Source organism: Lactuca sativa, chromosome 5 (assembly GCF_002870075.4).
Source record: "Lactuca sativa cultivar Salinas chromosome 5, Lsat_Salinas_v11, whole genome shotgun sequence".
In the NCBI taxonomy this organism is placed as follows: Eukaryota; Viridiplantae; Streptophyta; class Magnoliopsida; order Asterales; family Asteraceae; genus Lactuca; species Lactuca sativa.
The window spans coordinates 228,427,497-228,438,558 of NC_056627.2; positions in this window are offsets into that span (position 1 = coordinate 228,427,497).

The window sequence follows — 11,062 nt, forward strand, 5'->3', positions numbered from 1 at the left end:
CTCCTCTATCCACCATTAGCTGCAAAAGGAACCCCCTTAATACCTACTAACTACTTCTCGAATAAAATTACTGGCTACATGCTCTAGATAATTCTTCGAATGCAAGATCCCACCCTACAACGGTTAGACTCAAACTAGAGCTGCGCAATAGAGCTAAATCTAACCTTCTAAAATTATCTAATCCTTGTAACATGCAACATAACCTATTCGACTAATAATTACTCGATATTAATGGAAGTCTCCAAAAGCACAAAGCAAGCACCATTAGGGCATCAAGCAACCTCTACTAGCACATAACCTAATCATGCTATCCAAACCAACACATGAAACCACACTAGCATACAACCCCAACTGCTCGAACCACAATACAAAATGCATCATTGAACTTAGGGAATCGTACCTCGCAACTCCTGGATATCACTAATCATAAGCATGCAACAGTACCATCTCAAATAACAGGCATAAAGGCATCTCTCCTGAGTAGGCACATGAGCATGCAATACTATGCAAATCTCTAGCCCTAAACTAGCTTGCAATTCTAGTAGCTCATAACAACAACTTATCACAACACATAATCAAAGAAGGGTATTTTGGGAAATCACCACTCGGGTTCTGGCTGATTGTACACACCGCTTCAGACTAGCTTTCAACACTCTTTAATTTCCATGGAAATCGTATGATGGAAAAATCATTTCTTTTGAAAAGTTATCAACTCCTTAGTTTAAGTCCAGACATACCTGAGGGTTTGCCCGAATCCCTCAAACCAAGCCTCTGATACCAGATTGTTACACCTCAAATACCAAAGAAAATTTTTAATTTTTAATTCACCAAACATTATTCATAAATCCAAGTGATCTCGAAATTATACATTTTTATTTAGGCAATATCAGAGTATCCCAAAATCCTTAACACATCGGAAGCCGATGAATGTGTACAATCATGCCTCCGCCTTCCCGGAATCTACAAAGTACTTGAAACACATTTAAATCAACATGGTAACCATAAAGCTTAGTGAGTTTCCTAAAATACCACATACACAAATAATTAGCCTCTCATGGCTAAATCTCGATAAGGACCCTCCGGCCACGTGTCTTAGTGAAGACCCTCCGGTCTCACATCTCGGTATGGACCCTCCGGACGTAACTCAACATATACACAAAAAAATATAACAACATAAGTCACAAATATAGAATGCATAATAACACATCTCGGTGTTAGAAAGTAAGACCCTCCATTCAATAATTAGAATAACAGCCTCCGGTCAGTAACATGAATAAGACCTTCCGGTCAATAACACGAATATGACCCTCCGGTTAATAACACAAATAATACCCCTCAGTCACACATAAATTACCACATAGGTAAGTATAGTGAGAAGACTCACCTCGAATCCTAAAGCTCATAGAGAGATATCCCTAGTTGTTGTCCAGACAGCTTCCCGAGCTAACCGAAAAAAATAACAATCAATTAGCAATTGGGTTCCATTCTAAGGCCCACAATCCAAACTTGGGGGACCATTTTACCCCTAACCCAATATGAATCAAAATTGAGGCCCCAGGTCAAGACCAAAAGGCCCAAACCAAGAGATCCACAATGGCCAACTAATGGCCCAATTTTCCAAATTAGGCCCCCATATGGAGCTTATCCTAAAGCCCAATAATTCCTTAGTCCCAAAAAGTTGATCTCAGATTGCCCAAAAGTCCCAAAGCCAAAGGTGGCCCAAAGATCTGAAGCCCAAATACCACAAGCCTAAGCCCAGCTGAACGTCGTATGTTGGGCGTACTCGTCGAACCAGATGGTGATCCAAACACGGTACGCTGGGCTTTCAATCACTTACGCGGGGGTAACTTAACTTAATCCACAACTGATTTCCTGACTTAACCACTTAAGCACTTTACACCTAAACTTCATGGAACCTCAAAGTAAAGCTATTAATGCATTAAGTCAGCACCTTTTATGCATTTGCATGACTCAATGGGACCCAATGACCATCTTAATCCATTAATACCCAACTTAATCAATCTAGAACATGCATGGATGATATTTAACTTTCAAGATGGCAACTTTATAAACTTATAACCTCAAAAAATGCTAAGAGTGGCTACTCAAATCCCCTAGAGTGGTGTCCAACCACTAGATCTCACCCATGAGGTCAAAATGGGACCAAAAACTCACATAATCTTAGATCTCAACTTCTAATGAGCAAGGTAAGAACTTTTTTTTTTTTTACCTTTTATGAGTTGAAAATAGAGCAAAAGTCAAGACTCACAAGCGTTCCCCTTGATTCACCACTTTGCACAAAGCTTCCACTCTGGAAGATAAACTAAAACCCACCAAAGATGTACATAAAAAGGCTCACAACACTCTTGGATGGGGCTACAGCTTGAGATTAGGGTTTATGACAATGGAGGATGAAAAAGAGGCTCACACCTGGGACTTAAGGTTCTTAAATAGTGAGCCAACCCTAAAATTTATGGTTATGGGATACTGCACAATACGTCGGGCATAGTGTTTGTACGCTAGGCGTACCACTCAAAAACCCACGTCCCTTTTGCACATGTACATTGGGTGTATCCCCAGTTTACGCAGGGCGTACGCAACCAAAGACTTGCATACTCTCCTTGCATCCATGGGATCGCTTTGCTAACTATTTCCATCAGGGGCCAATTCTGCCAATATCTTCAAAATACCATAACTCTCTCATCTTGGGTCCGTTTCCAACGAACCTTATATCCATGGAAAGGTAGCGATAAGCCCTATGCCTCTAATGACACACCATAGACTTAAAACTTCTTAAACAAAACCCATAACCCTTAAAAGACCAAGCCAACACTTTTACCAATAACCTTGGGCTATAAAGCACAACCCAAACTCTTTTATTACACAACCTACCTTATCCATATCCAAGAAGGGCCTAAACCTTTCTCCTTTAGCCTCAAAAACTTCTCACACCCGAAACACGGCCCACGAGCCTTAAATCATAGAACGATTCGGAACAGGATGTTACAGCACTCCTGACTATTCACCATTGTTGAACCCTTCATCTGAAAACAAGGAGACTCCCAACATAAGCCTCAATAAGATAACCATTGAAAATAAATACATACAACGCAAGTATATTCCACATCTTCCTAGCCATATAACTGAACCTATAGTGAGAACCATATAGTTGGGGACTTACAAAACTCCAACAACAGAAATGACTCCATTAGTATGCTTCCTGGGACTGGGAACCCATCAGTCCAAAACTTCTGAACCCAAATTCTTGGATTGATTTCATCTATTCGTTGGTCCTACCCCTTATCTTTGACTAAGAACACCACCAAACACATAGAAAGAAATACTCAAAACACTCTAATCGCGAATTTCGCCAAATCCCAAACCAGAAGTTGTACAAAACATTTAAATACACCCTTGTTTCCATGAGACGTCGTTACCAAACAACAACTCCTACGAACAAGGATGATCAATATAAAATTTTTCATGTCGCATCCAACCCTTATCAGCTCTGGTGTACCCCCACCTGGAAAATCACTCGAGACATTCACAATGAACTTCATGACTTGAGAATCCATGACCGATACCGAACCCTGGTAACTAAACCCCTAATAATAGCTCACGAACAAACATGATTTATAATGAAAACACTCTGAAAGAGAGATTTTGATTCATGAATGATACTCCCAATAACCCATAACTACTTAATTTATTCAAACCAGCTGGTCACCGAGTCTCCTAACTCCCATGAACAACGCACTGACATCCACCAATACCAATAAGACTAACGATCTGAGACTTAACAGTCTCAACAAAATGATTACCGAGTCTAAAGAAACTCAACCATCAACCCACCATTTTTGTAGATAACCTATTCAACATTCCTTTCGATGCTAACCAAACACAACCTAGGGCCTATCTCTTATCGTGTACAATTTGTTGCATAGTATAGGCTGCCACCAACGCAAAATCAGATAAAAACATGGTTGCACACGACTCGATAATGGGATAAACTTTCACACTCTTGTTCCAATTTAAAGGCTATTTCCCAATTAAGAACCACACATATAATTTGAACCAAGATTCCACATACCCACACCCCAGATACCTATGATCCAATCTTCCAACACCATGAACTCGAATAGATCGATGATCCTCCAAGTAGAATACCTAGTTGTCCCTTACTTAGGGTTCAAACTACTACCCACTGGTGTTGTAACTCAATGAAATCTCAAACTAGATCTACCAAGAACAAACCATCCTGGACCCTTAGATGGTGTAACATGTGCAAGACAATCTTCTAGATAAGGACCAAGAAAACCCTAAGAGATTCTGATTTAAAGATGAAGACCTCAATTTTTTTTTTGAATCATAACTACCTTCAACATTAAGGATTTCATGCACTTTCATAAGAAAACACAAACTTACTATCCAAAACATACATTCCTCGCCTACCATCTCATACGTCAATCTGATGCCTGACCTGCCTACATCCAAAGGAAATAGACCCTTGATCACATCTCTAAGCATCCATACCACATCAATCCTCCTGCACACCTACGTTGTCATACTTCCGCCAACACCGTGGCCAACTGGCCCCATGCTAGGCTTCCATCCTAAATCTGAAAATCACATGCCTACTCCTTCCTCCTACGATATCGAAAAATTTGAAAGCACATAATCAACGTAATAGATAGTGACATTCCAATTCATCAGTCTGCTAATTAGCTTCCAGCTGCAATCCTCAAGCCGATCATAACAATCGTTTCCTCCTTGCGTCTTGCGATTCAAATGCATGTCCTCGAGCAAAGCCCTTGATACCTCAAAATCAACAAACTCATCTAGGTCTACACCATTCAACCCAAACTAGCATCTCCACCGAGGTGCAAAACAAATACCAGACCCATTCTCTTTCCAGAATAACCATAACAAAAAGATCGACATATATGGAACCATTGCCACGAATCATGGTATCAAACCATGCTATCTTCCCCGAACAACCCTCAGAATCCCAGAATTTTCCTTGCGAGTATGGATCATGTGCTTCCAGTAATATGGGCCCAATATTACCTTCCACACCTACCCATACCTTCCTCAAGAATCATCTCGGTTCCTCTAAGAGACATACTCATAATAGTACTCCTAATGCCTGCTCAATAGTGTACCAACCGCACTAAAATACTTCTTAGGCTTCCATAGGCTTCCCCCACCTCCCTGCTACGAGTTGCCGAAGAACCCCTACTAATGTCAGCTAACCACTTCATGAATACAATTACATGCAACAAAGCTTAAATAATCCTTTGACTAAAGGAGTCATCCCAACAATGATTAGACTCAAATGAGAGCTGTGCAATACGACCAAATCCTTCATTCTAATATTATTTAACCTTCATAGCATGTAATTTAATGTACTCATTTGATAGTTAACTCACATCAGTCCTATAAAGCACAAACAAAACAACATTTAAGGAGTCGAGTTGACTGGCAAAAAGATACACTAGAATCAGGCAGATCCTCATACGAAATCCCCCACCTCTAGGCCCATGCATCTTGGATACACATTCATCTAGTCCTCATCCTCTCAAGAGTTGATAATCATTCCTCCTCGGACCGATCCCTCGAACACAAACACACCCATAAAACTTCCAACAAGCTTGTATAACGAGGACTACATACTCCCTAGGCTATCCTAGGATCCACATCTCATACTACCATCAACTACCAAATGAACCCCATTGGTTCCAGTTAACATGTGCATGAATACAATAAAATAACTTAAATAATCTTAGATTAAAAGATTCAACCCTACCATGGTTGGACATAGATAAGAGTTGCGCAGTAGGACCAAATCCTTTAACCTAAAAGTATTTAACTCATACAACATGTGACTTAATGTATTCGATTAGTAGTTAGTTCACACTCGAAAGAGTCAGACAACAATCAACAACAAGAATCTATAGGAAATAAGGCATCATATATCAGGAAATTCTATCATGTAATTCATGAGGGTCCATATCCTACAACTAGAATGTTGTTCTAACATAACATAACATCAAATAAAAGTGCAGTAACTTGAGGTCTACTTACTGGCTATAGTTGATCGTACACATCACATTCTTTCCTGATTAATGTTGAAAATCATTTTGAAAATAATTTTAAAACCTTTGTAATTCCTTAGTCTGAGACTGGATTCACACGGATGTTCCTCCAATTCGCGTAAACTAAGGCTCAAAAACCAACTTGTAATGCCTTAAAAATCACAACCAATTTATACTTTTTAAAACACCATTTTTACTAAATATAAGTGTTTAGAAAACAAGTGTTTTCAAACATTACTTAAAATCATAGTCACCCAATATCAACAACATAAAAATTAGGATGTATATGGTCACGCCTTTGCCTTGCCATGGTCCTCTGATGTACCTGAAACCATAAACTGAAACTGTAAGCACAAAGCTTAGTGAGTTCCCCCAAAGTACCACCATACAAACACTCCATTCAACCATCAGGTTGGAATACCCCATGTCCAGTCCACCTACGGGTCCAGTCATCATCGGGAAGAAATACCCCAAGTTAGAATACCCTAGACCCAATAAACCATAGAGCTAGAATTCCCCCGGTCTGTTGGCTCACATACATAGCAGTAAAGCCTCAACCACAAATCAAAATTTTTGTACATATAACTAATAAACATATAACTTGCCAACAAACTATTAGACAAATATATAGATCACTACTACATACTCACACCCTATATAATTGGACTCATATCTAACCGATCACTACATCATAACGTTATACTATCACAGATCCGGATATCCAATCCAATGGGTCGGCCTTATTGCCTTCGACCTACAAAAATAGTAAGGAAAACTCACCTCAAAGTCTAAACAATAGTTGATGAGGTCCCGACTCCGAATCTCAGCTTTAATCATCACCCATTTATCCAAATGACCAATTCTCAATCCGAAATACCCAAAATATACCTTATTCAAACTTCGCCAACCTTGGTCAAAGTCAAAGTCACACTGGTCAAAATCAGCAAGTCAGTTGAGTCAACCCAGCTGAGTCAACTCGTGCACAGTACGTAATCTAGAAGTACGCGGGGCGTACTCGAGCATTGACCACCATCGGGGAGGTTGACCATGTACGTGCTGCATACTCAGGTTATGCTGAGCATACATCTAATCTTCCCAAAAACATATTAAGAGCTTAATGAATTAAGTTGTCATGCCCCACTTCCAGATCTATGGCTAAAATACCACAGAGAGTCATAAAGTTTCCAAATTTATGACTTTGCATGTCGATTAAATGCCCAATACACCAAAGTACAACATCTTAATGCATTAAGACCCTCTAAAGAATGCATGGAGCAAAAATAACCATCGAAACCACATTTTTATGACTTAAAACCCTTCCTAAGATCTGAAATGGAGAATTAATCGGTCAAGAACATGTCATGCTCAAGAATCACCATTTCGGGACATAAATAACTCAATAGAATGAAATATCTAGATGGAGTGAAAAAGTTGTAAGATTTAAACTTCCAGGAGGTTGCACACAAGGAGGGAATCTCAGATCCAAAATGCTTCCAATCTTCAAGCTCTTCTCACCACCTTCTTCTTCTTAAACGACACCTCCATAACTCTCTTATGTCTCAACAATGTACTTTTCTTTCTTACGGTTTCTTGAAGATGTTTTTTTCATAGAAGGAGCCTACTAAGGATTTGAGGCATGAAGTTATAATGGTCCTTATATAGGGCCAAAACCCTAAAAATTGGAGTTTGGACATCTTGTACGTACGCCCTCTGTATGAGGTATACGACCAACGTACTAAGGTCCGCTCTAATATGCTCAGCGTACGCTTCATACGCCCAACTTACTAACCCAAACCAAAATTATCACTATGCCACTAAGGGCCAATATTGCAATCTTTTCTACTGTGGGGGGTCAATATACAATATTGTCTAAATATAGGGTCAAAATTAGAAGTACCTCATCATTGGGATGTTACACTTATACTCTTTTAATTATTATGTCCGCAAAAAATTATTCTCTAACTAAATAGAAAATTTGATATTATTTATTAATAATCATGTTAATAATAGACATACAAAATGTGACAACATGATAAAGGTATGACCCTATAGGATCATATGTTATTAGCAATATCACTCAATAATGATTATTGGACATATAGATTCAACAATTTTGAATGGCTTAATTAGTCTAAAGTAATTCCAATAGATATTTAAATCACTCAGTGATGCAATTGTCATTGTTTTTGATAAACAAAAGTTACATTGATGATAGGACTTGAGGTAGGATGATTTCTAAAATTCTATCCAACTAGGTCTTTAGTAATACATTTTTTTATTATTAATGAGACTATGATTTCACAAGTACATTTCATCCAAACTTTTTGACGTATTTGAATCAGTATGTTTCTTCGTCAAATCTGAACAAATAATTAGTTAGGTCAGTTCCCATAGATATTCATCAATCTCAACATACAGTGCTTGCATTTATCAGAAGACTTGAAGTCAAACGAGTTCCAATATCCCATCCAATTAGATCTTTGGTAATTATTTTTTTCCAAGAAGATGATGCCATATTAGTACACATTATTTAAATGTTCGAATTTGGTTTTGAACTATTGTTCCTATAATAGATTCACGGATTTCATGACTTTCCATTAAATAGGAAACATGTAAAATATTCTACATTTAATCAAGTCAGAACAATTTAATGAATTTTTGTATAAATAGTTCTAATCACAAGAGCATATATTTAAAACGTTTAGGAAAACGAGATGTGTTTGATCTTATGAGTAGTAGCAAGAACTCGGTATTCACAATCAAATATCTTTCTCCTTGTTTCAGTATTTTTACTCCCTTCTAGTCACTGAACATTCTTGCAAATGTGAGTAATTTATCCTAAATAAAATACTCAAGGGTTTAGATTAATTTTCCAATAGTTCGATGAATCTGAATATCTGGTTGTAGACTAAACATTCATGAGAATGAATTGTCATTTGATCATATGGATAGTTTCCTGAGCTCGTAATCCATGATTAAATTATCTTCTCCCTGTTTCAGTCTTATCCATCAGACATACTAGGTATTTATGCTATTTTGGTCCTTCTCGTGTTATGGAAAAAAATAGTTTATCAGAATAAATCTCACAATAAGCCTTCTTATTGTCCTTTAGCGTTTGGGTTCGGATTAGGTGTATTGACACTAATTTCCTTTTCATGTATGTACAACAAGCTTTCTTCCATTTTGACATTTATGTACATGATAGTAAATGTAGAAGCATTTTTTAATTTGAATTTTCTATGAATAGCCATGTTAGTCCCAAAGGGCCTCATCATGTTATGCAACTCGTTTATAGACACTTCCAAGTTGTTTATGTGAAAATCAGAATGAAATTATCATATGTCTATGCCAGCTAAATGATCATGATAACCATAGTCGGCTTCTAATGAAAATCCATTTCACCTCAAAAATGTGTTTGATGATTGTTTATATAGTTTTGGAATGTAGTGGTAGGAGGGAAACTTAGGAAAAGTTTTATCAAAGGCATGCTCTTTCATTCATCTATGAGACCAATTCCGAAACTATGAATTTTAGACTCGATTAATCATCCTTTCAGTTAATATTTTTTTAGGTTTTATAGAAGTAGATTTTACTTGATTATATTATAGAAATCATTTGATATAGATTCCATTCTTCATTTATTAATCCTTAAAATAATTTTTAACTCTAATTAATTATTTTCCAATGCTAGGATCCATGTTTTGCTTTTTAATGTCTAAAGGGATGTTGTAAACACACAACAAAGTTATTTAGGTAGGCAATGTACTTTTCGAGTTTCAATCTCTTATGAAGCTTCTATATCTTTTGAGATTCATTGAACATTCATTGGAATGTTAATCTCGGGTTGTGCTCATCTAAATTCAATGATAGGGACACTCTGGATCATTGAATAGTTACTGAACCAACCATGCAAACCGTGTGACTGTAGTTATAAAACTATTCTTATATTGGCGTACGGTTAACCATACATGCTCCTTCAACAAAATAATTTCACGAGAGACACATTATTTCTAACTTATATTCTCAAAAAGATGTGACGGTTAACCACACACGCTTCATCGTCAGAATATAAATGAAATATGTGTTTTAATGGACAACACACGACTTACGTTTTCTTTGTATAAAATGAGAAGTTTATTGTGTTACATTAGTTAATACTTTTAATATTGAAACAAAAATCCAATCGAACCATTTTGGTAACTACACTCTCTAAATACAAAAAGGTTGTGAGGGTGGTAAGCGCAAAGCCTTTTAATCATTGGCCTCATTAGGAATCATAGAGACCTCCTTAAACCTTTCTTATAATATTAGAGAGGGTACGCGTAGTCTTGATTCGACAATAATGTTTTATAAAACATGTGAGGACACATGTGGTATAATTGTTATACTTATAGTAATTATACCATATACTAAATTTAAACCTTTTAAATTTATATTCTTTTCATTCTAATTTAATTCTCTTATTAAATAAGTTTCAAGATAAATATTGAAAACTCAAATCAAGTTAAAATAATATTCAAGTGTTAATTGAAGTTTAAATAGTATTCAAATTTAATTAATTTAATATTCCAATTGAAGCCATATTCAAATAATTTTATAAACTAATCTCCTTATTTGAATATTCAGATTTAAATAGTTAAGGCAATATTTTAATCAAAAAGTTAATACACAAATTTTCGAAAACCCTACAAATTTTGAAAATCTGGAAATCGTCTAGTCACATCGTGGCATGTGACTACCATGTTTCCTCTTTTTTGATTTGAATCAGTGTAAATAACTAAAACATGATATGCTCATATACCACTATTGGGGTTTTATATAATCAATACACTTAATCATGCCAACAGAAACAAACAAAAATACATAAGTGTAGATGCACCCTAATATTTAGGTTTTATTAGTTTTAGCAATGTATTTTAAAGTAAAACTGAAAGAAGGATAACTTACATACCTCTTGATCTCTTGAT